The sequence below is a fragment of the Hyla sarda genome, chromosome 2 (assembly GCF_029499605.1).
Source record: "Hyla sarda isolate aHylSar1 chromosome 2, aHylSar1.hap1, whole genome shotgun sequence".
NCBI lineage: Eukaryota > Metazoa > Chordata > Amphibia > Anura > Hylidae > Hyla > Hyla sarda.
The window spans coordinates 197,881,226-197,901,225 of NC_079190.1; the positions used below are offsets into that span (position 1 = coordinate 197,881,226).

At 38.1% G+C, this 20,000-nt stretch overlaps 1 long non-coding RNA gene across 2 annotated transcripts in view; it reads left to right on the forward strand.

The window, feature by feature from the left end:
• The first annotated feature begins 8,247 nt into the window (after positions 1-8,247).
• LOC130355672 (uncharacterized) overlaps positions 8,248-20,000 on the forward strand; it is an 18,581-nt gene continuing 6,828 nt past the window's right edge. The window contains exons 1-4 of one of the 2 annotated variants that reach the window (XR_008888621.1): positions 8,255-8,387; positions 9,257-9,400; positions 10,455-10,503; positions 14,591-14,864. This is a non-coding gene — a long non-coding RNA (uncharacterized LOC130355672). Of the gene's footprint in view, positions 8,388-9,256; positions 9,401-10,454; positions 10,504-14,590; positions 14,865-20,000 lie in introns of both variants that reach the window. The other variant, XR_008888620.1, reaches the window with a different exon arrangement.

The following is a 20,000-nucleotide window of genomic DNA, read 5'->3' on the forward strand; positions in this document are numbered from 1 at the left end:
AGGTATTACAAGATGTTATCATACTTCCCTGGCTGTCTGGGTGAATGAAGAGAAGCAGGAGATTGTTACAGTGTTTCATCTCTGCACTTCCTGTAAGGCAGTTTAACCAGAAGATTTAATGTGTCAAAGTTAACTGCGTTCCCTACTAGATATTCACATTCTAATTAAAGATTAAGGAACACAATACATTACACTGTGATTTGTCATACTTGGCTTGTTAAATAGAAAGCCTAGTGGGATTCCCCAACCTTGATATTGGTGATTTTTAATGGAAGTATATATAATCTATAAAAAAGCACAACTTTAATGTTTGCTTCTACAAATTGTGTATATGTGGAATGTAAACAAATGGATAATGCTAATATTATCCTTCTAGTAAATAATATGTCAAGATGATATTCTATAAGAATAACTGTTGGAGTTGGTGGTCAGTTCATGAGGAAAAGTTTAACCCTCAGTTATTTTTGAGTGATTAACGTAGGTTTTGTTTATTTATTCATATTCATTATTATTCATTTTTATTCATTTATTGTACGTTCTTCCCTTTCTTCAGACAATTATTGTAGCTTCTATATAATATCCATTGTATACCTTTAACTTTTTAAACTTTTAGAGTTTTTTTTTTTTACTTTCAAGAGCATGACAATAACTATCCCATCGGGATGTTTTGTAGCATAAATGATAATTTCCTTCCCACCTCTGAGCTGCTAGACGAAAACAGTAGAGGCAGATCACATGGGTAGATTTTGCTGCAAAAAAATTGTGTGACTGCTTATTGGGATGGAACTTGCAGTAATGCATGTACTTGTCTCCAAAATAGTCCCATTCAGATGAATTGATTGGATTTTCAATTGCAGAAATTTCTGCAACAACATCTGCAGGGTGTGAATCCACCCTCACTGCTTTGCTTTAACAGTTCTATTGTATGTGTTAATCTGAAGTAAAAAAAAAAGTAAGCCTCCTTGGGTGTAGGGTGCTCAACTAGAACTGTGAGTTATAAAAATAGGTATGTACAACATAATGCAATATTTAATGTACCCTTAAAAAATTATTTCCTTAAATATAAGCTAGATAAATAAATGGTGCGATTTTTCACAGAAAAATAAGTTTGACCAATGGATTTCTATCTTACATATAAGCTTTTTGCAAATTGTATGTGATGAGTGAGACATTTCCTATTCCATTCTTAAACTCAACAAGCTATAGGATTCGATCTGTAAAAATAGAAAATCACACATTAAGAGCTACAAATTCTCACAAAACACTAACACGTGTCATAATGTACAAAGCGGTGCTATATTTATCTATATTTATCTATAGTTTAAGGCGCTAAAGACACTTTATGAAACCAAACATCCCATTTACTGTAAAATAAATGATGGGACTAAGAAAAGAGAAGTAGAAAACAGTAGAAGGCTGTGAAAGAGGAAAAATAGACATTGGCACAAGAATCATTTCCTCATCATAAGACAATTCGGGATAAGAAAAGATTCCTCAGAAGAGGAGATTCCTCAGAACTGACGTCTTGAAGACATTTCCAAGCCATCATTACTGCCATCATAGAAACTCAGGCCTATTTATAAATCAAAAATGGGCACATGGGCACAATGGGTTTCTATAACGAATATGCACATACTGTAGGTTGTAATGTTATTAAAATGACACATTAGAATGAAACCAGCTTGGCATTTATTGAAGCAATCCTATAATATATAGTTTGATTTAACCTAATGCATGCCCTTAGATGTATGAGAGTACCAGTCTTCTGGAGTTGACTGTACTAACAATGTTATCTGTCTGAACACAAAAATCCAGAAATCTTTGAATGCAACCTTTAGGATGGAGATGTCTGTTATCCTTTACCTGTTTATTTTCTGGATAGAAGGAAAGTAAAAGTGATTAACATTGGGTCTACATGTACTTATATATCATTTCTTGTGAACAAGTCTCCAGGAACAGTATATATTTTAGACTATGGATATATCCTTGTTTTCATTTATAGTTTACAGTCTTCATAGGTACAAATATCTGGTACAACCCCAGTGCACATGTCATCCAGCTGGGATCCACAGTGCTGCAGTCTATTTGCTGGTTATCAGACACATTACTGTACATTGTGTAGTATCTATTGCTGTTACTGCAGCTCAGTCAAATTCACATGAATAGGGCTGAGCTGCAGTTCTGGGCACAACCACAGTTTAATGCCGGAGCTGTGCCTAGATAGCATCAAAGAGGTGCTGTGGCCCATTAAATCAGTTCATTGTGGGTGTTGCCAGGAGTCTGATCTTAATCAGATATTAACGGCCTATCCTAAGGATATCTATTAATGTTAAAGTCCTTTAAAAAGCATATAAACTCAAGGATAGTACTGCTTATACAGAAGACAGTGTTGTGAACATCACATTTCAGCATACCTTTTCCAGACTTCTGGTAAGTTAAGCTGTCTAGTAGCACACTTCCACAGTGAGATTAATTAATTTATAGAGATTTATGCTAAAAGCTGATTTATTTCTTTTAGTTATGAAACCAATATATTCTACAACACTACAGCACAGAGATGGTCAGAGCTCACACTAGTCCCTGTTACCAATATATCTCACAATTTTTCCTATCTCATACAATCACAGGCTAATCTTGTAGAATGCCAACTGAACTTCAAGATGTTTTTAAAAAAAGATAGGAGAGAAAAAGAATACCTTAAAGAATCTTAAGTACAAATTCCATGCAGATTTTGCCATCGGTCAGATTTAAACCTATAACCTGGGAACCCAGTGCTGAAAATTAATAGTGTTTACCACTAAGCTACAGTGCAACCTTTAGGTTTCCTTAAATCCACAGCAGTCAACTGTACTGTGTGGTGGAAGCCATCAGCAATTGCAACCACAAAAGAAAATAACCATTACACATATCCCATTGAAATGAAAGTGCTGTTGTAATGTCCGTTTATTTGTTTTTGTGTTTTTATGTCTAGGGGTCTATTCAGACATTAGTTTTTATGTCTGAGCCGTTTCTGTGTGATTTCTTTCTAGGTTTGGAAGAGTTAATGCTCTGAGCCAATAGCAACTCAGGTGTGGCTATTTGTACCCTAGCCTTGCTACACTCTGGTTGCTGATGATTTGATCTACTCTGACTATGTTTTATTATGCAGCTTGGCTATTGTGCTATGATGTCCATGTCTGATTTATACTGTAGTATAGTAAGTATGTCCGTTCTGCTTTAGCCTTGTTTTTTAATCTGTGTTCACTCTGTGAGTCTTGTTTGTATAATTCCTGTTCTGGCATTCTGGTTCCTCCATGTTGTTTGTAGTTTGGCTTTGTGGAGTCTATTTAGACTCATCTGTTTCTCAGTTTAGAGTTCCGTGTATTATATTTATGTTTCCTACTAGGCTAGCATCCTGATCACACGGTAGAGTGTGCCCGCTGGCTTGTAGTCTATTTGGCTTTATTATTGCTGTCTACTCTTTTGTGGAGTGGGATGTCCAGTTTGCTCCTGTTCTGTGTCTCAGTGTGAACAGTGATCTATTTTTCTGATCTGTTTGGTATTTAACATTCAGTTCTGCATTTCCTGGATTCTGCGGTATACTTGTTCCTTACCTAGTCTTGTTCATTTAATCATGTCTGCCATTTATCTGGATTCCGGTTATGAACTGTTTGTTAGTACACTGCATCCTGCCCTGTTTGTGAGTTTATATTTTTGGTTCTTTGATAGTTTGCATTTATCCTGTGACCGACTATGTATATCATTATTTGTTTTACACCCACTGCACTTTAGCGCAGGGAGGGACCTGCTCCAATTTGTCAATCTACCGTTTAGGGTGGATGGGAAAGTAGGCAGGGAGAGTTTTTCTAGGGTCAATTTAGGGCTCACTCTCCCTGTCCACCCCTGGTCATGACAGCTGTCCAAGAGAGACAATTCTTGTGCATGATCTCTGTTATGATCATTCTACTCTCTTTCTTTTAACTCCCGATCGAGCACTTGAAAAAGGATTTTCTAAACCAGACACCTTTAATAAAAATGCATTAAGACTATAACAGTTTAATGACTATTTTAAAGACAGTTGTTACTATGTATTAAAAACTAAACAAAAAACTAATTTTATAATGAAGTAAAATGCTTAAAAGATATAGAAAAAATATCATAACATACACACACACATATGTATATATATATATATATATATATATATATATATATATATATATACATACAGTGACCCCCCCGACCTACCATGGCCCCGAAATACGATCATTTCAACATATGATGGCCTCTCAGAGGCCATTGCATGTTGAAGGCAACATCAGCATACGATGCTTTTGTATGTCGGTGCCATCGTATAAATGGCTATCCAGCAGCACAGACTGCTTCAGCTGCCACCGGATAGCCATTTATGGTGCCCCGTGTGGTCCGCTGACGATCACTTACCTGTCCTCGGGGCTCTGGTGCGCCCTCTTCGGGATCCCCTGCATCGTTGGGGCTCTCCATCATTGTTGTGATGGCGGCGACAGAGAGCGAGGATGCCGGGGAAGCAGAGGCCTTGCCGGAGCATCGGGGATACCCCGGGGACGCGGCAACAGCGATGGAAGGCGACATGCAGGGCAGCGGTGACAAGCGGTGACGGTCCGGAGTGGCGGGGACACGTGAGTATAACCTCCAATACCAGTGGTCTTCAACCTGCGGACCTCCAGATGTTGCAAAACTACAACTCCCAGCATGCCCGGACAGCCACTGTCCTATACTTTACATTGCACGGATCCCTCAACATACGATGGTTTCAACAAACGATGGTCCATTTGGAACGGATTACCATGTATGTTGAGGGACCACTGTGTATATATATATATATATATATATATATATATATAATATTATTATTATTAATATTATTATTTATCTAGCACCCTCAACTTCTACAGTTCTTTATATAGCTTTACTAAAGACTTTATGATACAATCAAATGAAACAATGGTTGCCAAGATTCATTAGGTACAAGTCCTGCCCATACGCGCATACAGTCTATAGGAAATAGATACAAGGGGTAAGGGCAGCTCTTAAAATGTCAGGTGGATTAAATGTTAGAATGCTGAATGTGGAACAATGTAGGTAAGATTGTAAGCTTATTGGGGGGGGGGTGTAAGTTTCCACTGACTGTTTGGAGGTGTGTATATTTAAAGAAGTGACCTTATTTAACTCAGTTAAAACAGAATAGTTTGAAGACAGTGACATGTATGTCAAGGCTTTTGGGTATTACAGAAAACATGAAAGATGTAAAACTAGTTCAGGTTCCTCAGTCCAACATCCAAACTTTTTTATAAATCCTTGAAGCCATGGAAATCCTGGCATGAAACCACATGGAGGAGGATAGCATTGAGAGGTGTGATGTTTTAGGGATTCACCCCCTATTTTTGATTCTTGAGAATGGGGTCAGACCCCAGAAACCTCACACAGCATGCCTCAACGCTATCCTCATACCTCATCAGAATCTCTATGGCCCAAAGGATTCACAAAGAAGCCTGGATGTTGGAACGAGGAACACTTTTTGCGCACTTGGGTGATGTTACATGATAAATATTCCATAACATTAATTCAAATATGATATCAAATGAGAATATCTTAAAGGAGAACTCCAGAATACAAAAATTGTCCCCCATGCTGCCGGCAGTAAAAAAATAAATAGATACATACCTTCCATTGCTCCCCCGGTGCCTCCGGTAACCCGCTTCGTTCTCAACCTCAATCATCGCAGCGAAGTCCCGACTCAGCCGGCGATAGGCTGAGCAGCAGTGTGACGTTTTCGGCCCCGTCACCTGTCACACTGCCTCTCAGCCTATCGCCGGCCAAGTCGGGACTTCGCTGCAGCCGGTGATTGGCAGCCGGTGCAGTATGACTCGCCGACCAAGGGCAAACCAGGAAGAGGATCGTGGCGGAGACCGGAGTGGGTTACCGGAGGCACTGGGGCAGCGAAGGAAGGTATGTATCTATTTATTTTTTTACTGCCGGCAGTATGGAGGACAATTTTTGTATTCTGGAGTTCTCCTTTAAAGCAGAAGAAATTTTTTTTTTTTTTTTTTTTTTTTTTTACAAAGCCCTTTAAAGGGGTTATTCTCAAAAGTATTGACGTAATAAATGTATGATCACTGGGGACCTCTCTACATGAACCTACACTGATCACCGGGTCTCAAGCCCCCACAAACCCCTCCTTAATCCAGTCTCGCAGAGTTTAAATAGTCACACATGCTTACTGATGCTCTAGTTAAAGCCTAAAGTTATAGACTGATAGACTAATACAGTACCCACTATCTTTCTCATCTCCATAGACATTAAAGGGACTTGCAGTGCACATGTGTAATAACTGTTTTTATTCATACTCTTCTAGAATGGGGTGGCTCTGAACCTTCATTATAGTGATCAGTGGGAATCCAAATTATAGGACCCCAAGTGATCATATACGCATCACCTATCTTGTATAGAAGTGTGTTTTGTGGAATATATGTTAATTCAGTATGGGTACAAACAGCATTTGACTACATATTTTTATTATTTATATGTTTTTTTCAACAGTGTCTTCTCCAACACCAGGGACAAGGGAGAAAATAATTTAACCTCATTTGACCTATTGTTAAAATGGCTTGCTGTGTAGTGGAAATACACTGTACAATGCACATGTCATTTATAAAGCTCACACAGTGTAAAGGAAACTTTAGACTTGTTTTAGGATCCATTTAGGCCAGGCTAAAAAAATATAGTACAAAAATCAAAATAAAAGATATTTTTCCAAGATGCCGCTGAGAGACAGTGTAGCGCCCAAGTGTTTTCCTTTCTTGAACCTTTAAATGTAAATTCAGGACAGCATTTATACCCGTCCCTTTGCAAACTGACCTGCAGCTGTTCATTATCATTTTCCTTACCATTTTGAACATCAGAATCCTAACAAGAACGTATGATTATATCGAGCACTGAGTCATATTTATGCTTTTCTGTTTTTTTTTTTTTTTAAATGATTTATGCAACATTTGATTTCAAGTGGCCTAGCACTTCACAAAGAAGCATGCTTAACATTAAAGTGTTTTTTTCCCCCTGTTTTACAATATCAACTTTGAAACTGCAGCAATTCTTCTCCTTTTCTTCTTGTGCATGCTGTGTTCACGGTAATGAACTCTGGAAATGCTCTTTGATAATCACATGCCTCCAGTTTTGGGGGAAAGAAAGTAGTGTAAAGATGATTTCTATTTATATAATATGTGCCTAACATAATCAAAGTTACCCAACACACGATATCCATGTTCACGTCTTTACCCCTGATACGAAAGTATACTCTGGATTCAAGAAAAAAAAAAGTGGTTTCAAATGGCAGGAGGTGCTCAACCCCAAATGCAGTTGTGCATTTATGCTGGGGGGGGAGCAGATCGTGCCCTTGTGGTCCGTTGCTAGGGGCAATCCCCAGCATAAAATGCATACAATGGGGGATGCCTGCAACAGACTACAAGTCCCACAATGGCATCCTACACCATATAAACGGTGTGGATGTGTAACATATAGAATATATTATCCTATATACTATGGCATCACTGATCATTTCAATGTATAAATGTCAATTCTATTCAAAATAACAGTAAAAACAATAATTCTGAAAAATATTTCGACAGGACATCGGTTTCTTTTTATTTAGCATAAAACCCAGCAGCACAACCATTAAAGATGTAAAGATGAAATAAACCAATTGGATCAACATTTGTGTATTACAGTAAGTATTCGTTTATCCTTGAATGAGCAAAAAATAAGAAAAAATCATCAACTTTGCATCAAATTTGCAAATCCTAAAGTGATCTTGCATTTACTGTATTCAGGATCTCATATTTTCTTGGTGAAGTAAGGTGATAATACATTTGTTTTGTAATGGCAATACATAGAAATTATACAAAATATGCTTTTAGTCTTAACACTAATTTCCTATGTTAAATATTGATGTATAGTTGGACACATTTATTTAACGAAATCTAATTTCATCTTTTTGCTTTCTTTATTCTATTTTTCCTATGTTTATTTTGCATCCAATAAATCCTACATCTTTGATCAATACAAGTTGTTTTCCTAGTAGAAAATCCAAAAAGCTCCCCTCTGTACGCCTGTGTTTGTCTTGTTCCCCTGGTCACATATACACTCCACTATTTTTTGAGCTGAGTTTTTGTATGTATAGTTTTTTTTTTTTTTGTCACTGCCATTTCATATGCAAAGCATGCATCAGCCACAACGAGGCTATCTCCAAGAGCAGTCATTTTGAAACCTGATCTGGGAGAAAGTGCAGACTAAATAAAATTTCATTTTGACTTGGCCTCCTGCTGAGAATGGGGCTGCTTTGTCTCAGCCAACAGAAGCAGCACGCCAGAAAGGTATGTCCTGTTTTGCATGGCCGATGTGTGACTTGAGGATTCACAACCATAGTGTTCATGCTTTATACTCGGCATCAGACACACATCCTGCTCTTTCTCTCAGTCTTTTTCTTTCCTCCCTCTCTTTCATAGCTGATGGTCTACCTGCAGGGCAGAGCTGTGACTGACTATACTGCAATTATTTGCTTTGGCATGTGTCTACGAACGGTGTTTGATTCTGTTTTGCTCAAATTATTTACACATAGTATAGATCCAGATTATTCACACTTGTCTCTTTATAGCAGACACATCACAGCAAAGCTTTGCATTATGAATTCCAATAAAATGTTTGCAATATTTATTTTGTTTTCAATTGTTTTCTATATCCAAACAATAGTATGCATAATAGATGTTACTGAATATTTGAATATTTACTGCAAATAATTCATCTAATATAAATGTAATACATGTGAACACTGATCAAATTAAACGGTTACGGTTAACCAGAACAGATCTGCGATTACATTGTATTAGTATCTGTATTAAAAGTTTACTGTATTGATATATAGCATTACAGTAATGCACTTAGTCAAATATGCATAACATAGTTTACATAAATGGAGAATAGCACATCCCTCTGTAGACACGTATTGAATATTGATAGCAGAAAAATGCATAATCCCCAGTGCTATGATTTCTATCCTGGAAAAACTACAAGTTGGATTGTCTGAACGGAATTATATTCTGATAATCCTAAAGAGACTGGTATGAAAACAAACAAGAGAAATTAAATGTGCAGTGCTTTGTGTATATACACATTGCACCCTGAAAATTGTAGACTGTCAACTTGATGAAAGAATGTAAGCATTTTCTCTCATGTCTCTGAATAGATCTGTGTTTAGTTGTTATATAACCTGAAATCCAATATACACTGCAATAAACAGAGGCAAAATCAAGTGAACATAGCACTATTCATTCACTACTGCAGTAGACTTAGAGTGGAATACAGAGAATTGATTTACTTACTCTACAAGGTAAGTTAAAGCACGTTGTGTGTGGTTGTTTACTGTATATATATATATATATATATATATATATATATATATATATATTTCTTGAGATATTTTTATATGGGTCTATATTTCACTAATGTCCGGGGAGTTAAGAATGGGGACAGTCATTCTGAATCTTAAGTGGAGATTTTGCATATTTATTGAGTTCGCCAAACTCTAGCTTTGTCCTTGAATCTGTTTAGCCATATGTGACTAGTATAGTTAACAATCAGAAGGTTGAAATTAAATATGCAACACAATATTATATTCCTTAGAAAGACTACCCAGACAAGTAAGTAAAGTGACTTATATACTGAGGTTGTATAATTAGAATTCCAGATGAAACTTATAGCACTAAATGTCACTCACGCTCAGTCTATTAGCATTGATCCCCAGATCCTCATTTAAGTGTATATGTATTTTATTTTAAATCAAGATGGATGGACACATTACATAATATATTGACTTTACAGATATTGTTTACATAGGAACCTATTTTCAACACTATGCTCCAAATCCTGAGAACATAAAAAGCAAAAAAAGTGGATACTTGGAAAATATAAAAAAAAATGTGCAGCTTTGGAGAAGGATTCACTCTTAACCATGTACTTTCCTAATCAATACAATTACAATGCTGACGTTTAATTACTGATCAATTACATGTTAACTAATTTCAACACACACAGGGTTAATGGCCATTCAGCTCTGCTGAGAAGTCATGGACACCTGTCATCTATTCTAACTACAAGCTGTCTGTAGTAGGGGTTTTCATCGATGGGAGGCCACATTTATAGTAATGTGGTTATGTCATTGTACTGCCTACAGCTCAGGCCAACTTTTTGCAAGGCAGCACTTTTGATCACTCTATATTATAGAGCAATGTTTAGTGCATATACCTGGAAATGATCACTTATGGGCTTAACAAAATACCCTGATGCATCCCACTATATACAATATAGTGGAATCCATCATCACAAGGCCCCATATGTAACAAAAATGTATACATTTCATTTTTTTTTTTTTTTTTTTTTTGCAGGATTTAACTGTATAGGAGAATATAGAAGGCTATACAGTCTTATAAAAAGGTATGACAACAAATACTTTTCAATGGCAAAAAAGATTTTTCTACATTTATCCGGACTTTACTAGTGTATTAACCCACTCACATATGTACTAGGAGTATCTCTTGTTGCATGCGTTGAATAGACACGCTACCCTATGTAAACAAAGCCTCAGCATGATATTTTAATAGTCACATTCAGAGATTTACTTTTAAAACAAGTAGTGAACTTTCGCATGGTGTTTTTAGCATTCAGTTATTTTCCCTGGCTATAAAGCATTAATAATGGCTTTTACTATACATGTCCCTTATTGACATCTACATATTATATGTAAAAAAAAAAACACTTCCACAGCATTATGCAACCATAGGTAAATGATTATTTCAGTCCATCCCTGTTTTACCAGGGAAATACAGTATTTTAAACAATATTGTACATCTATGTCTCCATTGATCTGCCATTATGTGAGGAAATTGAAGTTTAAGTTGGAAAATGAAGCAGAAGTAAGGGTAGTAAATGGTTAGTGACCAATATACAAACAAACTGTTGCTTTGCTTACTTATCATTGACTTACCTTAGTAACAATTTTGCATAAGATTCCGGATATTCACATACATTTTATATTATTAGCTTGAACACAGATCCATTCCTAAACAGGGCTGTTTATCAATATGATAGAGACGTCAAAACAAGTAATGGCCCCTCCACCACCTCATGAGTGAAAGCACTTCAATAACAACCAGGACTTATGCTTTTACCAGAGTACATGGCGAGAATGGCAAGCTTGTTCCAAAGTCAGCTCATAGAGTACACTATTTGGGACATTGCTGATGTATTTCTGCTTGCCAAAAAGTATATTCTAAAAGAAAAGATGCACATGTGGTCCCCACATTTGGAGGGGGTTAACTGCAGGGGGTGGGATTATTGAAGCACGACACACTATCCCCAAAAATTGAATAATCTACTAGTGTTTGCATGTGTTCTCTATCTACACATTCTGGAAAGTTTGTGCTCCCTCTATTCACTGTTACAGTATGGTCTCTACATTGTAGCAGCGAGTGCCTAACATCACCAGCTTCAGGTGTGCAGTATCATCCTCTAACTAAGCTTCATTTAGAATTAAATAGATCTAGCTGAAATGTAAGGGAAAGTAATCCTTATGTAACCTAACTAAAATAAAAAATAAAAAAAGGAATTTATATATGTCCATAAATTACAGTCTACAGCTTTCAAGCCCACCCACAGGTATGCCAGAAGGGGCCTTTTATTATTGAAATAAATAAATAACCATTATAATATAAACATTTTTTAATACTTTGCTACACATGACCAAATCAACTATCTACAGTATCTATCTACCTACCTATCTATCTATCTATCTATCTATCTATCATGAATTGCCCAATGACAAAAAATATAGGTATACATAATTTACTTTCATCCTTATCCACTGATGCAATGACTGCACATACAGTAGTAAACAGAACTGGCTCCATGCATTCTTTCCTTTTCAGATTTGCCTTAGGGGTGTTTTGTTTAGTACTGGGATTACTTTGGCACTTACTGGCCATTTGGCAGAGTGAATAATTTCAGCATATTAGGTTTCCCAAATGTGTTATATCTTCAATTCAATTCCAAAATACAATAAAGATAGATTACAGTTATAAAACAAAGCTAAACAATGCAAAGAACGTTAAAAGGACACTGCATTTCAGACTATTTATTAGTGTCTAGACACAGTAGATTTACTTACTTGGGTCTCCATTGATATCATAGCATTTATTACACCATTTAAAGGGGATGTAAGACTCCATCAAAGTTATGGAATATCTAATAGTGCTTGGTGCCCTGTTCTTTAAATCTTCTTGGATATTACAATGGGGGCTTTCTTTACATTTATAATTTACTATTTCTTATGCTACTTGCAATGTTACCTTTCACACCTAATTGCAAGTTTTCAGACACAGAGTTTCCTATTGAAATGAAAAACTTGAGTAGAACCTTACATAATGGACTGCATACTGATGCATAATATTTACAGTAGTTTCGTTCTAACACAGAATATTTCTTTGAGGACTTATCTGAGTTTTAATTGCATGGATTGCATTCAGAGTAATGTGTTTTTTTTTTTTTTTTTTACATATCTATAGCACCAGAAATGTAAACACTTGATAAATAAAGTACAGATGTAAACCTGTTCAGTTAAGGCCTAGCTGATGCTAACCATGAGAATATTACAACAGAGGGCAAGCATAGTGGTGACAGGTAGAGGCATCCAACACTGTCCTGAATGCATCAATACATCACCTGTCAACTGAGGAATATAAGGCAACTATATTTTGTAAATACATTGCTGATATATGAATTTCAGGCAATACCTTTTTTTTAAGGCTGGGTTTACACACCCTGAAATGTTATGCCCACTTTTTTGGTCATAATCAGGGAAAGGTGGCTGACATTTTTTTTTTTATGGTTCAAAACCACTCTTAAAATGAAATATGTCAACAAACTTTACCCTATGTTAACCCAGTCTAACAGTTACAAAAAAGTCATGCACATTATTATGGGGCATTTTGTATATTGTTTACAGCCTCTGCACTATACTTTTCAATGAACGGGGTGTTATATGAATTTATAAATAAGCTCCACTCTACTTACCTTAAGAGTACAGTCTGATGTAGCGCATACGCATCGTATTTTGCTGCATATCTACTGCTGCATATTTTCCTACCCATCAATGGACAGCAAAATTATCTGCAGGAAATATGCATCAATATATGCTGCGTGTACGATATGTGGGACCGTTCCTTTAAATATACAAACATTAAAACTGAATCCTCTTATTAGTCATCTAAAATCTGTACATCTGTGTATTTATTACTCTTCTACCATTCAATACTTCCCCATGAGGTTATATGCTTGCACTGGAGGTGAACTGTACAGTAAGAGCACTCCCCAATTTATACCTCCAACATTTGTGCCTGTAAAGACATACTATGGTGCATGTTGGCCTTTTAATTTTATTGTCAGCAATTCTTTCCCACAATATTTTTACCACCTCCGTCTATATAGGAAAGCACAACACAATACTCTTTCCTATAGAATAAAACAATAAAAATGTAGGACAATGCATACTGGCCCATAGCATGCCCAATGAAATTCCATGGCATTCACTGCATGCATGGGGCCCTATGGATACATTCAAGGCATGCACTGGATAGTTCCCCATCCATATGCCAAGAGTGTAAACAAGCCTCACTTGAATTACTCATATAGGATACAGAATATTTGGAATTTAAGAAGAAAAGAAATAGATATTAGTATATTTTCAATTATTTGGCTGTTCATATCATTTATATACAGTTATAGAACTCCTAACCTGTTATGGCTCAAATAACTATGATGTGATGCCATACAGTTAGAATCTGTAGCGATTAAACAAGGAAGAAATTAAAATGAAACAAAAGACACTTAAAACCCTCCCAAAAAATAATGGAATTACTTTCTACTTAATTAAGATATTTAAATATAATGCTACCGTACATTTCTCAACACTTGTGCCTAAGAAATAACTTACTTGTCCTTCAAAACACAAGGCCTCATATAGCTACTGTTATGTGCTGCCCTCCGGCCATTCATTCTTGCCGCGAGCGCTCCCTCTCTCCTATCATCTCTGGCTCCGAGACTGGCAGTGCACCAGGATGCTCCCACACGCTTATCCCGGGTGTTGGTATGGGTAACGCTCTGGCCATTCTGTCTGGCCGTGAGCGCTTCTGCCTGTCTCGGTCGCTCCGGGACTCGCTATGCGGGACATGCCCGCATGCGAGCCCCGGGCATCCCCTCAACTCTCTCAGTCTCCGGTCTTCTGCTCTACATTGCCTACGCACGCATCCTCTTTCCTTAGGGAGTGCACGCTGGCGTTGCTAGATTTAAAGGGCCAGTAGGCCCTTAATTAGTTCCCTGCAGGGTGGAACCTGTATTAGTCCGGCACCTCCCTATCTTGGTGCCGGATCTTTGTGCTTAGTGCCCTAGAGAAAGCGTTACTGTGTGTGTGCCATATTAGTGTTTCTGACCTCCAGCTTGTGACCTGCCTTTGCTCCTTTGCCACCAGCCTCCTGACATCCAGCTTGTGACCTGACTTTGCTCCTTTGCCGCCTGACTCCTGACCTTGTGCCTGTGACCTGACTACGCTTCTTTGCTGCCAGCCTTCCGACCCGTGCTTCGTCTGACTACGCTTCATTCTCGGTGCCAAGTTACATCTGGGCAACCTGTGTGGATGGATCCTGCCAGGCGTAGCAAGAAAGTTAAAGCAAGAAAGTAAAAATAAATCCCCTATGGTGTTGCTGCAAGGAAATTGAACAATTACTGCAGTGTCCCACCAGAGGGTAAGGGATACCCTGTTTACCAACGCAAATTAGAGACAAAAAGACAATATCAAAGTATATGTCTCTATATAAGCATATATATATATATATATATATATATATATATATATATATATATAGTATTGCTTTGCCTTCATTTCCTTTTCAGTCTTCTTTATATTATCGTGTTGATGGCCTGTTTTGTTCTTTTTAGTCTCTTGGAGATCGATACAAGTTCTTTTACATGTGTTGTTCTAAATGAGATATAAATTAATGGCAGTCAGTATGTCCAATATGTCCAATGATCATATGCTGAGCATTAGCCAAGTAAGGCTGAGTTCGCATATGTCCGGCATCCGGCATAGGTGAACTCAGCCTATATCTCTACCCAACTGATGAAAAGTTGTCATCAGTTGTATGGCATCCGGCGTTAATTGTTTCTGGACACGGACAGGGGAATGCAGCAAGCTGCGTTTCCCTGTCCGGTGCCCTACGGTGTGTCAACCTTCAGGCGTCAAAAGAGAGATGCTGGTTTATTGTGAACTGTCCCATTGAAATAAATAGGATCAGTTCTAGCATCAGTTTCCCTTCGGTGCTCCGTGCTTATTTTTTTAGTTGTTAGATTCTTTTTTTGCTCTTTAGCTCTGCTTCATTAGGGCACATTGCTATAATAAGTGATTCTGAGCATAAGAGGTTTTTAGACTCTGGGTTGTAATAACATTTCAATTCACTAACAGCAAGCAGATATCTTGAACATAAGATATTTTATATTAAAAATTGCAGAACCTTGCATTCTGCAATTTACAATTAAGCCATATTTGCATAATCTGGAATACTTATCTAAGCATAATGTCACTGCGAATTATAACATACGGCAATTTAGGAGCTTGACTATAGAGGGTGCAGAAATGTAGGTGCACCTGGGATATACACTTATGCCTAAGAAATTACTGACTTCTCCAAAACACAAGGCTTTAAATAGCTACATATTCTTAAAAAAAAAATTATAATAATAAAATAGGGTAAAAAATTGGAATGAAAATGCAATATCACTTATGGACAGATTCAGTCTCCTTTTAGCCCAAAAGGCACAATAACTAAAAGTGAGCGATCCATTTACAAAAGAGAGCGAAGCAGCTTGTGTCCACTGTTGTCCATTAAATAAGCCCTCTGGTGGTGCTTTTGAATTGCACAGCGGAACTCACCGAATAGACCTGTTTTATGCTCCCCAAACCACAAAGAGAATGAAACAGGTGCATGGATCACACTTTAAAAAAGCCACCAGGACGCAGATAAGTAGATCTAGAAAGTCCCCGTGGCTGCTCTTCACTCTGTTGGTCCTGAGTGACGCATCTCTCCCTATTAGTACCAGCAGGGCAGAGAGTAGCCACCGGTAACTGCCCCAATGGCTAGTTATCCAGGTCCTAGCAGCTTATTTAAATTGTTATTACTCCGAGCATTTCAGAGCAACTCATCGACCCTGATTTATCAAAATGTGTGAGAGAAAAACTGGAGAGATTTTCCCATAACAACCAATCACAGCTCAGCTTTAACTTTACCAGAGCTTGTTAAGAAATTAAATGAGCTGTGATTGGTTGTTAGGGGCAAAATCTCTCCAGTTTTGTTCTGGCTCCATGTGTCTGTTCAAAATTATGCACATGATACACAGAATATAATTCATATACATTACACTGTTCTTTTTATATACAGTGACCCCCCCCCCCCCGACCTACGATGGCCCTGACATACGATCATTTCAACATATGATGGCCTCGCAGAGGCCATCGCATGTTGAAAGCAGCATCAACATATGATGCTTTTGTATGTCGGGGCCATCGCATAAACGGCTATCCGGCAGCACTGACTGCTTCAGCTGCTACCGGATAGCCGTTTACGCTGCCCCATGTGGTAGCTGACAATCACTTACCTGTCCTCGGGGCTCCGGCGCGTCCTCTTCGGGATCCCTTGCATGGTCAGCGCTCTCCATCGTCACCATCATGTCGCTGCGCACGCCATCCCGTCATACGATATGCGTGCGTGCGTAGCGATGTGATGGCGGCGACGTAGAGCGAGGATGCCGAGGGAAGGAGAGGCCTTGCCGGAGCGTCGGGGACACCCGGGGATGCGGCGACAACGATGGAGGGTGACATCCAGGGCAGCGGTGATGAGCAGTGATGGTCCGGAGCGGCGGGGACAGGTGAGTACAACTTCCTATACCAGTGGTCTTCAACCTGCGGACCTCCAGATGTTGCAAAAACTACAACTCCCAGCATGCCCTGACAACCGTTGGCTGTCCGGGCATGCTGGGTGCTGTAGTTTTGCAACATCTGGAGATCCACAGGTTGTAGACCACTGTACTATATTTTACATTGCACGGATCCCTCAACATACGATGGTTTCAACAAACGATGGTCCATTTGGAACGGATTACCATCGTATGTTGAGGGACCACTGTACATTATATAAATTTAATATGCACTCGCACTTTGTTGACAGTATTTAATACATGCAATATTTGTAATTTTTCCTTGCACTTTATTATTATGTACTTTATAAAAGACTATATATAGACTGTTTGTTTTTTCATAAGTAATATAATTCATCACATGGGACACTTTACTGGCACTTCAGCACTTTAAGGTACTAGGATATAAATAAGGATATAGTGGTAATAATTGATACAATTCAGTTATAGACAGACACTTAAAGGGGTATTTTGGGAATTTTTTTTATTTGACTATGCTACAGGCGCTGTAAAGTTAGTGTAGTTCATAATATAGTGTCTTTACCTGTGTGTGACGGTTTTCTCACAATTCTTCTGTGATTTTCACCCCAATATTTATTTTTAACAGCATACAAAATGACTGCTGTCTCTGAATTTTTCCCAGCTTGCAATGTGGTCGAGACCTGACTCACTTGTCAGCTGATGACAGGGAGCCTTCTGCTTCAATGGGTGGAGGGATCAATCTGCAACTAATGCAACAGCTGTAGCTATCCTGATTGAAAACCACAGGTCTGCAGCTCATTTAGTTTCAATGGGTGGGGTAGCTGATGTGTGGGAAGGAGGAAAATGGAATCATGGGATTTGTAGGCAAACAAGAAAACAGAAAACAGGAAATACAAGTTCACAGAAAGCTAGCCACAGTGTTATGGTAATGTCACAGCATAGCCATTTAGCCCAAGACAAGCGCAGATCCTTCCTAAGCATGTCCATTACTGTCTGCCAGGTATGTACTAAAATCACCTTATGTTGGATAACCCCTTTAAGGGTTAACATGCTCAATTCCAACAGTATGCATGAGCTCTGTTCCTTGGTCCAGACTCAAGCAGTCCTCAGAAGGCGTAGGGCGCAAATCTGGTCATGACGTGTCCAAGACTTGCACTCTGTTGCTGTGACTTCATGTGGAGGATCATGAGATCTCTGGGCAGAGCTGTGCCAGTGTCTGGAGGCAGACAGTTAAGGTGCATGGAAGTACTTCAGTTCGGGGATACAAATGTTTATAGTACTGGTACTTAATAGTGGATATGAATTGCCCCAAAATCTTCAATATATTTCCCATACTACCTTTTTTTTTATGCCGTAGTTTTGCTCTGGTTTTTTGGTGTAAATGGTATGGTGAGCTCTATTGCAGGTTAAGTAAATAGGGATCTTAGACACCTGAGTGAACCTAGCGCGTTTTAAATGGTTATAGAGTAGATGACTTTTGGAATTTCTGTTTATAACCTGTTTTATGATGCCCTCGTACTGCAAGTGCCACAGTGCTTTCTCTATGCAATAAGAGGTTCACTCAAAAAGATGAGGGAGATCCTCCCAATATGAGGTTTGAGAAGTTTTACTCAATTCAGGTTATTGAAACCAGATTCAACACTGTTTGAGATTTGACCCATCACTCACTGGACCAGGTGCAAAGTGCAAGTGTGAGGAGTTAAGTGATAAAGCCTATGGGTTTACTGTAGAGAAGCAGGTACCATACCACACCAGGGCACCATGGACACTATGTACTTAGCAGAAAACACATACTCAGTGAATACTCACTGGGTTTGGCACAAAGCACTTTGCTCGGCAAGTGTAAAGCATTCAGAGGTAATGCATACCCATCTTTCCTTGACCGATGCCAATCATTCATGGTCTTCTCTAAATCTAAGATTTGTGCCGTCCATCAGTGAATCACCACATGCCATTTGGGAATTTTCTGTTGTAAGTAGAGACCTCAATTTCTCTCTACTCATGCACAGGTCCCTATCTATGTCCTGTACCAGAAATGTTACCTGGGACAGATTAGAATTCATTTGAAAGGTCTTCATATGATTCAGAGCATAGTGGGACCATTTCATGCAGTGGAAACCTATTACAGGTTCACTTTAAAAGTGATTTTATCTTTAAAATTATCTATTGTGTTTCCTAAATTTTTTTGACAATGTTAAAATCAGGATTCTGCTATTTACTTGCTATCAGAAAACAATTAATTGTGAGAGTTCCGATATCACCTTTAGCATCATAGGGCCATCATTGCGCCATCAGGGGCTGTCAAATTAAAAGTGCCTTTAGTCATTGAATTCACATATTTCCAATTGCTCTAGTTTCCTAATTTGTTTTACAACATGATCATTATAATCCCATCAAGCTAAGTTAGAAATAATTAAACCCATGTCGCATATCATTTGTTAGCGAGAATAATTTACTGTACTGGAATGATGGTATAGACTCTTATGTCAGGATGTCCAGGGCTCAAAAGTTTTAGAGTGCACATAGTGTTAAACAAAGGTGCATGTGAACACAAATTTATTTTGCTAATAAATAATAATGGAAAAGGTTTAATAATATAATTTAGAGTTCAATTACACTGCTGTCTGTAAAACCCCATCCTAAGTTCCAATAATATTGACAGCAAGAGTGGCACAATCTCAATGAAGTCTGGTGGAGAGCATGGGACCTATTTGTAATTGGATCACTTGCGCTGTAGCTGTTTTAGGAATAAAAGCCATAATGTGGATGTGAACAGAGTAGAATAAGAGTTGAGCAGTTTAAATACTGAAACATTTTTGTGGATCCAGAATAATTCAGCTTAGTCATGTAAGAAATTAAACTAATGTGACCATGATAATTGTTCATATAATAGTTTATCAATGTTAATGCTACAGTATGTCTGATATCAA